General features: G+C 28.6%; 1 long non-coding RNA gene across 2 annotated transcripts; it reads right to left on the bottom strand.

Moving 5' to 3' along the window:
- Window positions 1-443: 443 nt before the first annotated feature.
- LOC136090688 (uncharacterized) lies at window positions 444-7,456 on the bottom strand. 2 transcript variants are annotated; one of them, XR_010643640.1, is made up of 3 exons: window positions 7,375-7,456; window positions 952-1,020; window positions 444-624 (listed from the first exon to the last, which is right to left on the bottom strand). It is a non-coding gene; the product is annotated as an uncharacterized LOC136090688 (long non-coding RNA). The 2 variants fall into 2 exon arrangements; XR_010643639.1 differs by lacking the exon at window positions 7,375-7,456 and having other exon boundaries at window positions 952-5,325.
- Between the last annotated feature and the right edge of the window lie 8,774 nt (window positions 7,457-16,230).

The following is a 16,230-nucleotide window of genomic DNA, read 5'->3' as shown; positions in this document are numbered from 1 at the left end:
GCGTGGGTTTTTACCATATGTAACCCATATGGGGATTATTATTTTGTCCCATGTGGGTTTTATATGGTAAATCCCACATGGGTTTTATGTGGTAAATCCTACATGGGATATAGGTGGAAAATTCTACATGTTATAGATCTTAAATGCCACATATTTTAATCCAGATGGTATAAAAGTAGTCAATACTAGACAAATGAAAGTCCGAATGCTTCTATGATAATTTTTAAAATTCCTTTAATTTAAAAATTGCTTAAATAGTAATTTAAAATTAATCATCGAAGCTTTCAGAGAGGCTTAACTTAATCTGGTATTTGCTACTTTATCCCATTTGGTATTCAAAATGTGTAGCATTTTTGATCTTTTACGTGATGTTTTCCACCTATAACCTATGTGGGATTTACCTTAAACTATTTTGACGAAATTTTATAAAATTAAAAAACGTGTTGCAAAATGAATTTATTTTAAAATAAATGCTATTAATCAATACATCTAAAATGAATATTAAAAATATTATTTTTTCTTTTGCGATTTACACGCCGTTTTTTGTCGATTGAATTAATTATATCGCTTCGGCTTGCATAATACCAAGGTTTTTAGTATCTTTTAACTTTCTTCAAACATTTTCTAAAAAAAAAATATAAATACAAATATATATAAATATAAATATATATATATATATATAGAGAGAGAGAGAGAGACAGACAGACAGACAGACAGACAGACAGACAGAGAGAGAGAGAGAGAGAGAGAGAGAGAGAGAGAGAGAGAGAGAGAGAGAGAGAGAGAGAGAGAGAGAGAGAGAGAGAGAGAGAGAGAGAGAGGGGGAGAGAGAGAAAGAGAGCAATTTTAATAAGGAATCTTATTAGTCGAGCAATTTTAATTATTAGCCAGGTTGAAGTCATTAATGACTACAATATTTCACAAATAATTATTTCCTAATTTATTACTTACAATGACTAACGTATTATGGGTAATTGAACACATATTATGCGTAATGAGCTCGAACCCATGAGGAGAATCCTGAAAAAAAGTGATCAATTAGGATAAGGAGTTAAACAAAAATGTAAAAACCTACTTTTTCAATGATGTAGACATTGGGTGCAATAGCCACTGGATGCAAAAGTATCTTTACTTTTTCGTCACACACACGGCCTTCTATAATAACAGGCCTTGACATTGCGCAAAATGCCGTAAAAACTGAAGGCCGATTAAACTTTCACTTTTACTTATATTGATATATTTTTATATTAGGTAGGGTGTAATGGCAGTCTATGTTTTCTAATAATATTCTTTAGTAAAGACGGAAATATAAAAAGAAAACCAAAAAATTGTTAAAAGATAATCATATTTTTCGTATTTCAAATTTCATTAAGAATATTTATGTAATATTAAATAGTATCAATAACAAGCAGAACCATAACAAAGTATATATCTATATATTAGAAAAATAACTTTATTTTTAATTTTTTTTGCTAAAAATGGTAACAATAAAAATCACCAACAATAAAAAACACCAACAAAAGTTGATTCAAGCAAAAAAAAAGTTTTATCAATATATCTCAACAGGGTAAATATTTACAAATCCAAACATGTTGAGAGACATATAGGCTAATGAGAAAATAAAAAACATAACAAGTAAATAGCATAATAAATTACAAAACTAATTTTCACATAAATTATAATAGCTTTAGTATTTTGGGAGTGCTAATTAGTGAGTAACTCTTTAGCAGAATATTAGAATATACTCTGCATTGTTTTTATGTGATTTTAAATTTATATTTAGCAGCAATGAACTGAAACTGAGTAATGCAAAATGTTCTGCATAAAGGGTCAGTAGCACCTTGAAAAAAAAAAGCAAAATATTGACCATTAGACGAGAGTATCAGAAGGAATTTCAAGTCCGCCTCTGTTTAGGCTATACAAATAACTTCCATATTTATAATAATAATTAGTAGAATCATCATAAATTTTTATTTCGCTTTTTTGCACATAGCCAGCTATGTAAACTATAGCCACTAATGTAGATTTATTAACTAAGCTTTCAAGATTATGTATATTATCCAGAAGTTCTTTTTCATCAGTAGAAATATCTCTAAAACATATGTCACAAGTATGACCATCGATACCATCAACAGGAATGTCAAGTTGTAATATCAATTTAGTATGATGAATATTAATTTTTTCAATTACAGATTTAGCGTTTATAAAGTAAGTACTTCCAGATCCCTGTCGAAGCTTAGAAAATGCTTTTTCAAGTGGATCTGTTGAAAACTAACCTAATAAGAAATACTTTGCTTCATTACTCAACAAAGTTTCTACGAGATCAATAAAGCCATAATATGAATGCGCTATTGCATGGCTAGTATCTAGCGTAAGCTGTTTTACACGCTTACCTGTAGGTTTCATAAAATTTGACAGTTCAGCAATATCTCGTAGCAGTTGTAACTTTTGATCACCAACTGAGTGGATTTCTCCGCATAATTCATTTCTAAACCGAATGCCAGCACCAGGTGCTTTGACATTAACAACATTCAAAAAAAAAAAAATTTTTCAATAAATACAGCAGTACCTTCAAATGCTTTATTTTCAATCTCTGGATGCGTTCTTAATGCAGCTACTGTTTCTTCGCAAAAAACAGACAAACAAAACTTTACAGATTGTCTCTCTATTGGTTTTGGATAAACTGATTTAGCTGTAAGTTTAGAGAGTTTAAAAAGACTATTGCACTCAGTTTTATATAAAGTTTCTAAATCACTCCACTTAGCCAAAACCAGTTCTTTATTGTTCAAAAATTGAAGTTCGCCAGTCTTTTTTGTCAACCAATTGTTTCGTATAGATTTTTAGAGATGCACATAATCATACAATAAATATATACCTGATGTTGTTAACCATGTTTTACTATCAACTGTTTTAAACATTCCAAAAAATCTTTGATTTACACGGTTAGCATCAGTAATTATTACCAGTGTAATACTATTTTCAATATTATTTATCGTATCAAAAAATTTGTTGACATTTAGCAAACTGAAATTCAGAGGAAAGATTTGCAATAGGTTGAGCTCTACATATAAATTCAAGACCTCCAAAAAGACATTTAATCATAAATGATAAAATTGTTTTAGCTAACTTTTCAGGGTAGTTTACTGCCTGACCAAACAAAGCACCTCTTTGGTAAAGTAATGAAGCTTTGACATACACCTCATCAATTAGTAGTATGGAAATTCTTTTCAATGGATTTAAATTCATAAAAATACTATTTATAAAACTTAGGTCCTCCATTGAGCTTATTTTTGAAGTCAATCGTGTTAAAGTCCTTATACTTAGCAACTTGTAGTCAATACACAAGCAATCATATAAACTTTGTCGCATAGCAAAATACTCATATGCTCTAATATCTGAAGTATATAAAACTTCACCAACATTAACTTTTTTCATAGCATTAAGGTGTTCGAATAGAATATTTGACTGAAGCAAACTTTCTTTATTTTTTAAAAATCTAACTGCTTCAAATAAAGCTGATTTTGTTTTTATCAACTTTAATTTGTTTACAGCTAAAGATGAAATATTACAAGTTGTGCCAATATGGTTAGCTACAAATGAATAATCATTGAAAATTACTAAAATAAATAATAGAACACCAAGTTTGTACATTTTTGATTGTATGTGTAAACTTTTTTTATTAAGCTGGAAAACAATAACATTGTTATTATCACTTAACAAAGATTGAATATCGTCAAATATAAGTTCATCCTCTTATAGAAAATCATTTAACTCATCTGGTAAAATGCTTCGAAAACCGCTTGAAGTTACAGTTTTTTAACATTACTTGCTGGTGTGGCTAAACAACTAGGCGGAATATTTTAAAAACAGATGGTGGGTTTAAAGGTCGTTGCTTCCCATATTTGCTTTCAAAAGGTGCTTCATTTGGCCAATGAAGTTGACATACTGCTGTTTTATCTGTAACAATAAAACCAGTTCTTGGGATAGCTTCACTACATCTTTTTCTCTCCTCTAAATTCTTCAGGAATTTATAAATTGATATTTTTGTTGTAGTTGAGTATTGATATTTTTGTTTTAGTTGTAATTGATATTGTAGTTGTAGTTGTATAAATTGATATTTTTGTTGTAGTTGAGATTGTTTTGTTGATATTTTTGTTGTAGTTCGACTTGCAAAGAGATACACAGCATTTTAAAGGCATTTTACTTATTAAAAAAACTTATCGTTAGTTTGACAATATTATTACCTTACAATGTAACGCCTTGAACCTTACAACGTTATCATCTTGAAGTTGCGCTATCTAATTTATAAACTAATCAAATTTTAAAAATTTATTAAAAAAGCGTGAACACAAACTTTCGTCTAATGTTAAAGGATGAAAATGTAAACACAGTATTAGGAACTGGCCTTCAGTTTAACAATTTTGTTGCGCGATGTCAAGGCCTGTTATTATAGAAGGCCGCGTTCACACATAATATAATATTCTGAAACTAATAAACAAATATCTAAATTTCTATAAGTAAATTAATTCTTTGATCATTGCCTTCATATCCTATCATTTTTTCATATCATAATCTATTATGGTATTATTTATATAACATATCAAAACAATATTATTAAATTTGTGATGTTCAAATATCGTATGAACATTCTCTAACATGTTCACATATTTGAATATAGTTCTTGAGTATATTATCTGCAAACAATTGACTGATGCAAGTTCAAATGTTGTCAAAAACCAAGCATGTATGCATGGGACACTGCAGTGTCCCATAAAGAAATGCTGGTTTGAAAGTCAAATTTTCTTTATTAAAAAAAAAATATTAAAATAGGGGGGAGATAAGGAGGTTTTTGTAACTTTTTTTAGGCTCCAAAACTTTTAACTTTATATATAATAAGGTTCATAAAACTTAAGGGACTTACGAAGTACATTGAGGAACAAAAACAGGATATTTACAGAAACTTTTCAATTTTTAATCTGGAGTACCACAGTGTAATGGGGAATAAAGTCTCTGGGTCCAGTATTCAAAGTAATATGATCTAAAGTAATATATAAATTAAATAAAATGCTTTAAAATGCATGCAGTTATACATATAACTCCTGATAGTTAACTATATGTATAACTAGTTATACATAAAATTTATTATATAAACTTATTTTTTAAGGTTAGGCTTGAACAAATTAGTACCAATTAATTCAAATTCAAGATTTAGTTCAAGTTCAAGTTCTTATTCGTTCATTGTTTTTTCACTATTTTATATTTATTTGTTCAAATTTGTTAACTAGTACTAATTCTTACTACAGTAAGAATATTTATCATTGTTGAACGTGATTTTATTAGTAACTTAATTTTACTTTCAACATATTTTAACAACACCCTTTACTTTTTAAATGATGACAGCTTTACTTTTCTATTGATGTTAAATTTATTACATTTTAATAACTCAGATTGAATTTTAACTGAATTATTGTAAGCTTTGTAAGGGTTTGTTGTATATCAAATGGTGTTGTAAATAAAGTAAAAATAATATATATATATATATATATATATATATATATATATATATATATATATATATATATATATATATATATATATATATATATATATATAGTATTTAGGCTATGGGATCATCCATAAATGATGCCAGTAGATAGAGGGACAGTGTGAGTTTAACAATAATTGACAATGGGGAGGGGATGTTGAGACCAAAATAATGTCAATTAAAAAATTGAATTAAAAAAAAAAGTAAAATATTTTATTTAAAAAAGTAAAACAATTTATGCTAGCTATAAGCAGGTTTTAGAGGTATTTACTCCAACAATATGGTCTAAAAACCTCTTGCTTTTGTTGCCTAAAATTGTAGAGGATCATAGGAAAAACAATTTAAATTCAGAAATTAGCTTGCTTATCTGAAAGAACAATTTATAATTTTATTTTATTTTTAATACTGTTTAGAATAAATGTATAATTGAACCAGAAAAAAATTGATGGTATATGCATTTTTTATATTATATTAACAATTTAGATATACCATCATAGTATGATAACAAAAACTGACATTATTTTCAATGGGAGATTGCAAAAAATTGACTGAGTTTGCTAAAGGGTGAAAGTGTTCAATAAACGGGTCATCATCTGACATCATTATGCATAAATGACCCTATGATTTAGGTAAAATAAGTAATCAATTTGCAATATTTCTCTTTAGAAAGTGTAAGAAAAAAGCATGGTTATGCTGAGAACCTACCTATTGAGCAAGTTTTGACCACCTATTTTATAAATTTGAGAGACAGAAGTGGAAGTGCGAATTGCAAAAGAACTAATAACAATGCTCTAAATTGATTTTAACTTTGTAGACTAACATTAATATAGTATTTAGAAATAATAAATGAAGTTTACATGATTTTTATAATTTGTATTTATTTCCATTAATTATCAGTTGTCAGTCTCTATTTTATAAAATGAATTAAAAAACTATTTATTTATAGTATAATAATAATACATAAATACTAGTTTCCTAATGCTATTATCATCACAATGTTAATGGTATTCGTTTTAAAGAGAAATTTTGTATCAATTTTATTGTTTTAATGTTATATATATAAATATATATATATATATATATATATATATATATATATATATATATATATATTATATATATTATTTTTACTTTATTTACAACACCATTTGATATACAACAAACCCCTACAAAGCTTACAATAATTCAGTTAAGATTCAATCTGAGTTATTAAACGTAATAAATTTAACATCAATAGAAAAGTAAAGCTGTCATCATTTAAAATATAAAGGGTGTTGTCAAAATATGTTGATAATAAAATTAAGTTACTAATAAAATCTTGTTCAACAATGATAAACATTCTTACTGTAGTTAAAAATAGTACTAACTGATAAATTTGAACAAATAAATATAAAATTAACAAAAACAATGAATAATTAAGAACTTTAACTTGAAATTGAAAAGTTTCTGTAAATATCCGGTTTTTGTTCCTCAATGTAGTTCGTAAGTCCCTTAAGTCTTAAGGACCTTATTATATCTAAAGTTAAAAGTTTTGGAGCATAAAAAAAGTTACAGAAACCCATCTCCATCCTATTTTTTTCTTTTTTAAGAAAGAAAATTGGGAATTCTTTGACTTTCAAACCTGCATTCCTTTGTGGGACACTGTAGTGTCCCATGCATGCAAGATTGGTTTTTGACAACATTTCAACTTGCATCAGTTAATTGTTTGCAAATAATTTACTTAAGATCTATATTCAAATAACTATTATATTATCCTAATAATACGTCTATTTGCACAAATCTTAATCTTATTTCTATAAAGAAAGATAAACATTATTCGTGGTACTTACATACTTGCTTGCTATTCTCTATATTAATATAAAATATTTTCTCACAATATAAAACGTAACGCAATGCAATGTCGATTTAAAAATTTTTGTTTTTAGTTTTTTTTTTAAAGTTTTTTTTTCTAGTTTCCAGCTTTCAAATTAATTCCCATGCAAATCCCACAGGAAACCCACGTGGGATTTCCCATGTGTGTAAATACCATATGGTTCCCACATGTAACCCATGTGGGTAATCCCATGTGGGATTACCCACATGGGTTTAAGGTGACAAATTTCCATACGGATACCACATGGGAAAATCCGTCCCACGTAAATCCCATCAATCCCACACGGAACCCACGCGGAACCCATGTGGGACGCGGTTTTATTTTTCACTGGGATGGCAGGGCTATGATATGAGTGGAACAGATTTTTTTGTAACTTTTTGTCACTACTACAACAGGACGACCAAAGTTCAGACTCAAATATTTTATCTTTTTATTTAAAATTTTTTTTTTTTTTTTAATTTAATTGAAATCTATTTCATTCACATCATAGAGTGTAATATGGTAAACACTTCCTGAAAATTTCATAAAAAAATATTATACGGTAAAAAAATAGGTAAAAAAAGTAAACCAAAGTTTCACAATCCATTAGGTACATATAAGTCACCATCTTTTTCAATTATTTTCTCATTTTTTTCAACTTTTTGGCACTTAACATTTGCCGCCTAGACTTTTTATCAGGGTTCATTTTAACTTCAACATTTCTTATTATTTCATTACTTAATGCTTTGCATCCTGCAATCATATGAAAGCCTTGTTTTATGTCCAGTTGTATTAAAATATCTTTGGCTTCAATATTAAAGTATGCTACAGCATCATATACATTAGTTTTTAATTGGGTGAGTGAGACAAATGTTTGTTTTGGTATACGGTCCCAGATCATTCTATTAAACAGTCCATAAGCATTTTGTGTTTTACCATGCAAATATTTTTGTAATTCACTGTCTTTACATTTTTGTAACACACTTCTCTTCATATATATATATATTTTACTTTTATAACGCCCATTGGTAAACCCGGTCCTGGCTTATGTTGGTTTACTTATTTTATCAGCATTATATTTGCACTAAACTTGGTAATTACGTATACTTAGAAACATGGAAAGTCCGCCATTGTGCATAAGCAGTTCGATTAGACTTTTGGATGTCTTGAGTAACACTGCAACCTTTACAATATCTGGACATGACTTCAACATCTAACACTTTGCGACTAATAGTAGAAAAGATTCCGTTCTGCGACGAATGTACTTGTTTGTACCATGTACCATCGCAAGATGCACAAATATGAGTCAGTGCCATATATTTTTTGCAATTTATTTTCATGGTTTGTTCTGCTACAGTTTTAACATCTATTACAATTACTTTTAGTATTTTTTCAAAATTTTTTTGGTTGTAGGCTTAGGTAAATTCATAATTGTACAAAATTTTTTTATGCATGCATAGCCCTAGCCCAATAATCACATGCAATAAATTATTCGCTTATTATTATCAAATCTTTTTTTTATTGTAATCATTGATAGAGGTGTAAAAATGACGAAGATAGTTGCAATCTTTTTTCAGACTCTGAAGATATAACAAGATAAACCATATTGCTTATTATATTATTCGTCAAATGAGAGTGGGACTATCACATTCCGGATACAGAAAAAAACTCAAAACAGAAATTAAAACAGCAAGATATATTAGGTTTCAAAACAAGTCTATCTTTTAGTCTTCAACTTAACGAGATGAAGCGGACAAACTAAGTGAGTTTTCAATATTTGGTTTCAAAACACAAGTGTAGCATTTAAATTTAATGATGGCAACTCAATATTTACACTATCAGAAACACAATCAGTATTAACAGATTTTATTTACACAATCAATAATAACTGATTAACAATTCCCATAAATCTTTTTCTTTTACAATGAGTTTGTGTACGTTACTTTACTCGACAATTTTTTCCCATTTTCACTGATAAAATTAAGCTGATAAAATAACACAATAACTGACTCAAATTGTCGTACTTGATGTACCAACCTTTACAAAAATTGTAAAATAATTCTAAATATTTTAACACTTGTTTGGGATAAACTAGGTGATGTGTATGGTGTTTACAGTTTATCAAATGCGTTGCTATGGCGTTGCAAGGGATATCACTTCAAATTAGTTCATTCAAATAGACAATTTATAGATTTAAGAAATGTTTTAAAAGTAGCATATTAACCTATTCATTCTTTCCATTTTCTCAAAAGCTTTACTGAAAATTTTTTATTATAGAATTTATAATGACTTATCTAATACTAAGATCATATAAAACGACCCATTTGGTTTCAAAAAAAATAGTTATACAAAAAATGCAGTTATCTACTTTTCAAGAAGTATATACTTCTTATAGTATATATATCTTCTTATAGATATAGTACATAACTGCATGTTTTGTATAACTATTTTTTTTTATACGAAACTATATTTTTATTTAAACGTAAAATACGTTTCGCTTTTTATTTATACGTAATATATACGTAATTTATACGTATTATTTTTTACGTATAACTAAATTATTTAAAATTTCCGATATACTTTGGGAGTTTTCAAATATTTATCAAAAGCATTTAGTATTATATATATATATATATATATATATATATATATATATATATATATATATATATATATATATATATATATATATATATTATATATATATATATATATATATATACAAAGATTTAACAGAAATTTTGTTGATGAAACACAGTGTCAAATGGAAAAAAATTTTGTCAAGTGATTTTCTATTAATATATAATTGCTCTGTTCTTTTAAGAACATTGAACACTCTATTGTGTAGAATACTTTTTAAAGTTGTATATATATATATATATATATATATATATATATATATATATATATATATATATATATATATATATATATATATATTTGTGGTTATTAAGGTGCTCCCAGAAGTCCTTACGGTTTTATCACAAAACACCACAGAAGATCATTTAACTAGAAATTTCATGCCTCCTTTCTTACTGTTTCTTATTTACATCAATTATTTTTATTAAGCTTCAAACTTAATAACCGTTTTGTTTGCAGATGGCATTAATCTGTTATTATTTCACAAGAACATAATATCTCTATTTGTAAACAAGAACAATGAAAAGTAAAAACTAGTAAAAATTTCTGAATGAGTTAAGACCAACCTATCAATATCAATAAAATTATTCAGCAATAATGCTGAATAGTTTTATCATTTATTTATTCATTTATCACTATTCTGAATCCGCCACTGCTAACTCAGTGACGGATTCAGCATTGGGTGTGAAAGGAGTACACCGCTCCCCTCCTCCGCGCTTCCTATGCCGGTGAGCTGGCGTTCGTCAAAGTATAAGTTTCTTATTACTAAATTCTGCGTTTATTTAAAACGGAAATAGAAAACAAGGTAAGAACAAATAATTTTTTACATAATTGCTTTATAAATTTGCACGCATTTATGGCAGAATACAAAAGTCAATGGATTTTTAACTAAGTTTGGTGTATCAAAACTATTTTTTACAGTGACAGATGTTTATAAAACTACAACAACTTTGCGAACGGTGAACAATTTTTTTTGTAAAGGAGAAAAATATGGATTATAAATAAACTGATAACAAAATTTTGGAGCAATATTTGCTTTTATGTGTTAAAAATGTCTTCGGCAAAAGCCCGTATGGCACCCTCTCTCCACTTGAAACCTACTCGAACCGGCCCTACTTTCAGAGATATGAATACATCAATATCTCCAGCAATCATGACTGAACTAGAAATGAAAGACGTACATCCATTCGTTATAGAGAACTAAAAGGCATGATGTTTTCCTAACTTGTCTATACTCTACAAAACCGACTTTACGATAATTGTTATCCAAAGTAAAATTGGCAAGCTCAAACTTTCGTTTTTTTAGTGTCTTAGACGTTTTTAATAGTTATGATAAAAGTTAAATAAAAGCATAAAAAAAAAACATATTTATTACAAATACGAGTCTCTAAAAAAATTTTTAGTGGTTAATGTGCCGCCCCCCAACCTTGTTTTCACCTACTCATTCCCCTGCCCCCACGACGCTAAACCTCAATCCTCCACCATACACGTTTTGGAAAACTTTGGAATTCGTTTCGTAGAGCTTTTCTGTAACATAAAAAATTTCAAAAAATTTTAATATTAGAAAAATGTATTTTAAAAATGTAGTTTAGTTTTCCTCCTTCAAATAAGAAGTAAAAAATATTTTATTTTTATTAATATGTTTTAATAATATCATATACCGTAAAAACGCTTAAGTTTGGTCACTTAAGCTTTGAATATTTATTTATCACGTATAAAAAAAAAATTTCAATTTTTTTTCCTGAAGCATACAGAAAATTATATTAATAACTGATATTGTAAAAATAAAAAAATGAAAAAGTAAAAAATAGTATTCAATATTTAATTTAAAATGAAAACATCTACCTTGACCGAACTTTCAATACATCTCATAAGTTCCGCCGGTATATAAATACTAGTAACGTATCACAAACGTAACGTCACAAGTAATGAAAATTAATTTTTAAACGTTGTTTTATTGTAAAGTTATGATATAAATTCAGGTAATACTTGTAACTAAAGAGGGCGTCGCCCAGGCTCAAAAAAAGAACATGAAAAAAAGGCCATTTTAAATATAAGTAGAAGTATTTTTAATTTTTATGGTAACTAGTGAACTTTTTTTATTACTTTGGCCATTTTTACATTTGCTACGCCACTGGTTAATAAAATTAAAAATATATATTTTACAATTAATTTAAAAAAGTTTTTTCAATTAACAAAAAAATACTACTTTGCTTTAAATGAGCTTTGTATGTTTATTGGCAATTTTTACACGTATCGTTGACCATAGTAAACAGCAAGATCCACACAACCAATCGTCACAGGTATATATGTAATAAGATAACTAATATAATATATAATAATAATTCTGACCGGGAGGTAATCCACTGGTATTCAGAGTAGTAGCCCTCCTATAAAGATCAACGTATTAACAAGAAGTAATCCATACGTGTTTATGGTTGTCTCTCTTCATATCATTGGTGGAAATTGAGGATTGAGATATGACCAAGCTCACTGACCAACAAAAGAATTTTATGGTTTTGATGATTAACAAAGCAATTGAAGAGCTAAAGGATGACTTTATTCTAAAACTAAATCAACAAACTATATTCTTTGAAAGGAAATTGACGGAAAAAGATGCAGAAATAGCTAAACTTAACAAGAAAGTGAAAAACTTAGAAGAGAAAAATGCAAACTTACCACCTTATAGTTCACCTGCTGCTTGTTACAGCCAAATTGCAAAGCAATTAGCCAAACCAGGTTCTGAGCTTTATAATGCATGCATCAAAGTGTCAAAAAATCATGAAAAACTATCCAGTAAAAAGTCTAAAAATGTTGTAATTGTTGGACTGGCTAACTCACAAAAAAGTACAATCGAGGACCGAAAGACAGATGACGAGAACATGGTCAATGAATTAATACGTTTACTGAACAGACGAATAATAATAAAATCAACATTTAGACTAAAATCTAAAGTTGCCTCGGTAAATAATACATCAGAACCATTAGTTGTTGAATTTGAGAATGAAATAGCACAAAATGAGATGTTGTCTGCAGCCAAGGAACTGTCAACAACTGAGGTATACAAAAAGTTTATATAAGACTTGATCGCACTCCTGATGAGCAGGCTGAACTTGCACAATTGAATAAAGAGAGAAAAGAGGCAAATGAAGACTTACAACGCAATAATAACCTAGACAAACCCTTTCAATTTGTCATTAGAAGCCGAAAATTGTTGTGTATTGACGTCACTACAACAAAAAACATTGGCAACCGCAAAACTCACCCATTTGTCAAAGAAAGCATTGCAGTGCAGGCCTGGAGGAGCCCATACCAGCCACTCTTATAAATCTCATCAAAAGTTACATAATGAACAACTACCTATTTATTTGAAGCAAAATGTTATGACAAATGACAAACCAATTAACTTTTAATACACCAATGCTACCTCATTGAACTCTAATAAATTATCCGAGCTGTCCGCACTTGTTCTGTCAAACAAAATAGACATTATCGCAATTACAGAGACTTGGTTCAAATTGGATACAATTAAAAAACATTGATGGATGTGACCTATATCACACAAATAGAGATAGACCTGGAGGAGGAGTAGCCATTTACGTAAATAAAAATCTTACAAATATAGAAGTTGTCAATCCACATCTTAACAATACAAAGATTGAACAAGTCTGGTGTTCAATAAATTGTAATAATTTTAAGTTATTTGTTGGTTGTATATATCGACCACAAAATTCTACAGATGATTACTCAAAATCAATTTTAGACTCAATCAAAACTGCTTCAAAACTCATAAGTGGAAAAAAAATACACGGATCTTATTGTTGTAGGAGATTTCAATTTCTTTAATATAGATTTGACAGATGATGGTCCAATAACTCATTCAAATATATATATGGATGCAAAAGTTAAAAAGACAATAAAGATGAAACAATCTCTATTTTATTCGAATGCACATCGGCAAAGTCAAGAATCTCGAAAAGAATTCAACAAAATTTGCGCTAATGTTAAAAAACAAATTAAAAGATCAACTCGAGAATACGAAATGGATTTAGTAAAAAGAGCAAAGCTAACACCTAAACTTTTATTCTCTTACGTGAATAAAAAACAAAATGTTAAGTACAAAAAAAGTACAAATTACAACTGAAATATCAGACATTTCAAATATATTAAATAAGCAATTTAAGTCAGTCTTTGTAAAAGACGATGACCAAGCAATACCCAAGTTCTTGCAAAGATGTAAAAATAGGTGTAATGACAGTATATTATCTGATATGATTACCAATGAAAAAATACTTAAAATGTTAGAAAGTGTTGATGAGTCAAAAGCAATGGGTTTTGATGAAATTAGTCCGTTTGTTTTAAAACATGCTGCAAAAGATTTTGTTGATCCAATTGTCTATATTTTCAAATTGAGTTTTGACACTAGTTGTGTCCCATACCATTGGTCTATTGCAAATATATTACCTATTTATAAAGGGGATCAAAACTTGAACCAGAAAACTTTAGACCAATATCGTGAAGACCAAGATTGTGATTTGTAAATTGTTCGAAAAGCTTATTCGGGACATAATTCTAGAACATTTAGTTTCAAATAGCATTATTTCTGAAAGGCAAACCGGTTTTGTTCCAAACAAACCATGCACAACAAATTTGATTGAGACAACTGACACCATTACATATGAAGCTCCAAAGGGTAAACCGTTGTGCGTAATATATCTTGACTTCTCAAAAGCTTTTGATAAAGTAGAACACAAAAGGTTACTGAAAAAGATTGAGGCATATGGTATAATAGGAAAAATATATAACTGGATTAAAAGTTTCCTAATAAATAGAGTTACAATTGGAAATACATTCTCAGAATGGGTATCTGTTACCAGTGGCGTTCCTCAGGGTTCAGTTCTGGGTCCCATTTCGTTTTTGCTATTCATAAACGACTTGCCAGAAGTTGTGCAAAACACATTTAAAATGTATGCTGACGATAGCAAATTAATAGCCATAGAAGATTCTCTTGATAAACACTCAGAAATACAAACTGACATTGATAACATTGTGAAATGATGTAACGATTGGCATATGGAACTTAATTGCAAAAAATGTAAGGTGATGAGATTCGGCAATCAAAATGTTCTTCGAGGTATTGTTAAACCATGCACATTAAATGTAAATGGAATGAATTATGACATCCCAAACAGTGTAATAGAGAGAGATCTTGGTACAACCGGATATGAAATGCAAACATCAAACACAAGTATATGTTAACAAAACTTCAAAAATACTAGGTTTGTTTAAAAATGCATTTGAAAGTAGAGATTGTAATATGTGGAAAATTTTGTATACAACCTATGTTCGACCTCATCTTGAATTTGCGGCTCCAACATGGAGTCCACCAAACCTAGCTAAAATTTCAATGCTTGAACGAGTTCAACACAGGGCCACAAAAATACCTTTCTCATATAGAAGGCTTTGTTATAAAAAGCGGCTAGTTAGAATGGGGTTAACGACTTTAAATCTTAGAAGAAAACGAGAAGATTTGATTCACTTATACAAGATATTGAACCATTTAGAGTATGTTAATCTGAATGTCAAACCATTCAAATGTTGAATTAGATGGCCCGTGTTTCACCCCTCGCGAAATAAATGACTTTCGTGCATCGGTCAGTTCAAGAATACATTTCTTCTCAAACAGAGTGTGCCAAATTTAAAACAAACTTCCGGATATTGTTGTAGAGGCCGAGAGCTTAAACAAGTTTAAAGCAAGCCTTGATGAATGGTTTATGAATAATGAGGATATATTGATCTAATAAAAAAAAATTAAAAGTACTAAGCTGCTATAGCTGAACGTTGCTACGCCTCAGCTTGTGGATAAGTTCCACGCAGTTTTGTAACTAACTAACTAACTATATATATATATATATATATATATATATATATATATATATATATATATATATATATATATATATATATATATATATATATATATATATATATATATATATATATATATATATATATATATATATATATATATATATATGTACATCTGTGTGCATATATGTGTGTATATGTAAATATGCACACATATATGCACCTGTCAGAAAGCGAGTACAGTGGGGGATTTTCACCGAGGCGCTAAGGCTTTAAAGACGCCAAATATTCATAAAAATTTTTTTTTTAATATAAAAATAATAAA

This window comes from Hydra vulgaris, chromosome 14 (genome assembly GCF_038396675.1).
Source record: "Hydra vulgaris chromosome 14, alternate assembly HydraT2T_AEP".
In the NCBI taxonomy this organism is placed as follows: Eukaryota; Metazoa; Cnidaria; class Hydrozoa; order Anthoathecata; family Hydridae; genus Hydra; species Hydra vulgaris.
Note: the sequence above shows the minus strand (reverse complement) of the source record. Positions and strands in the feature narration are given on the sequence as shown.